Raw genomic sequence first — 2,014 nt, 5'->3', positions numbered from 1 at the left:
CCATCTGTAATGAGACCTGGCGCCCCCTTCTGGCTTGCGGGCACACATGGAAGGAATGCTGTACACATAATAAATAAATAATAAAAAAAATGTTTAAGAACTTACAACTTTTTGTGACAATGAGACACATCTGTTCCCGACAGCATCAATCTACTTCAAGAGAATGACAGGTATTAAAGAGGCTCCTTACAGAGTTGGCTAGCCATTTAGGCAAGAAACTGCTCTTGGGATTCCTACTTAATAAAAGAACAAAAAGAGTCTGTTAGACATTCTACAGGACACAGAAGAAAGTTACTGACAAACTGCCAATAGGCACTACTGTCTCTGAGATTTTCTGCTTCATGGAAAAGTATACTGGATAATATGGGCCTATAGGCTGAAGATGGATGCCCCATAGTACAAAAGAACTTTGGGTAACTGTTCAGGCAGGGAGATGTCTCTGTCAATTCCAGAGTTTTGGAAGCTGCTTACAATGCATTTGCTGTTTACTTAGGTAGTATTATATCCTTCTGGAGTCTTGGTGGAGTTGAAGAATTGATAGTTATCGTTTTCCTTAGTCATTTTATAACAAAATATATAAATATTGTAACTGTAATTCTTGCTTGATAACTCTTTTGTTATATGCAATTTTACTATGTTAAAACCTTCCTTTTTATTTAAACAGAAAACAGGAAGTGATGTGGGATTGGTTAATAAAGAAACTGCCTTAGCCTGTGATACAGCAAAAGACTAGAGGTAGGCAGGGAAAACTAAACTGAATGCTGAGAGAAGAAAAAAGGAGGAGTCAAGGAGAAGCCATGGAGCCACTGCCAAAGATAGACATACTGAAACCTCGCCAGTAGGACATGAGCCTCATGGTAAAATATAAAATAAAGGAGATGGGTTAATTCTAGATGTAAGAGCTAGCTAGCAATACGCTTAAGTAATTGGTCAAGCAGTGATTTAATTAATACAGTTTCTGTGTGGTTATTTTGGGACTCTGGGCAGCAGGAAATGAACAAGTGGCCTCCTTACTACAGTGAGTTTTACTATTTTCATGATTTTGAGATGGAAATAATTTATCTGTTGGTAATGGAGAGAGTAGCAGATTCCTACCACTCATTGGGTCTTGTCAAGATTTGGGTAGTCTGAGTGATATTTTTAAAAGGTAGAATTTAGCTATTAGATTAAAATGATTTAATGTTACTGAGGTGTCAGGAGCCATTTTCCCAAATGGACTATTGTCCTAAGGATGTTTTCGGGGAGCCCCACACCCAACTATCTTGAGAGCTATCTGTTAGCAGAACCCACCCCACATTCCAACTATCTAGAGAATTGTTTGTGGTTGGAATCACAAAAGGAACAATTCCTCTTGCATAGAGAACACTAGGTGTGTCAACTTGTGACCATTGTGGCAAGGTCCCTTCCTGCCCTTGCCATGCCCCTGCCCCCATCCCAAGCCAAATTCCTCATTCAAGGGCTATATAAACCACAACCATTTCGCTAGTAAAGTGAGACCTTGACAAATTGAGAACAGAATCTTGTCTGGTTCTGCTTGGTCTCCTTCCTGTCTCTTGCCCATGTCTTTTTCAGATAGCACCTCTTTGGGACCTTGGAATAACTGACCCGTTAGGTGGGTTACACTGAGGAAGCCAGGAAGATTTGGTCAGTATGGTACCTTTACAAAAACATGAGAGCCTGAGTCCAGATAGATAACCATTGTACATGGAAAGGCCTGGTGTGGTAGCACGTATCTTTAACCCAGTGCTGGGGAGGAGTGGGAGCGAGGACAGGTAAATCCCTGGACATCAGTCATGACCAGCCTAGACCATGCAAAAGCTCCAGGTTCAGTAAAAGATTCTGCCTTGAAAGCTAAGAGAACACTTAGGAAGACACTTGACATTGACCTTTGGCCTACTTGTGCATCCACACCACTCTATTACCCACTCACAGACACACATACATGAACCATGCCCACTCACAGATACACATACATGAACCATGCCCACTCAGAGATACACATACATGAACCATG

This window comes from Microtus ochrogaster (genome assembly GCF_000317375.1).
Source record: "Microtus ochrogaster isolate Prairie Vole_2 chromosome 6 unlocalized genomic scaffold, MicOch1.0 chr6_random_2, whole genome shotgun sequence".
NCBI lineage: Eukaryota > Metazoa > Chordata > Mammalia > Rodentia > Cricetidae > Microtus > Microtus ochrogaster.
The sequence above is the reverse complement of the archived record's forward strand: the minus strand, read 5'-3'. Positions refer to the sequence as shown.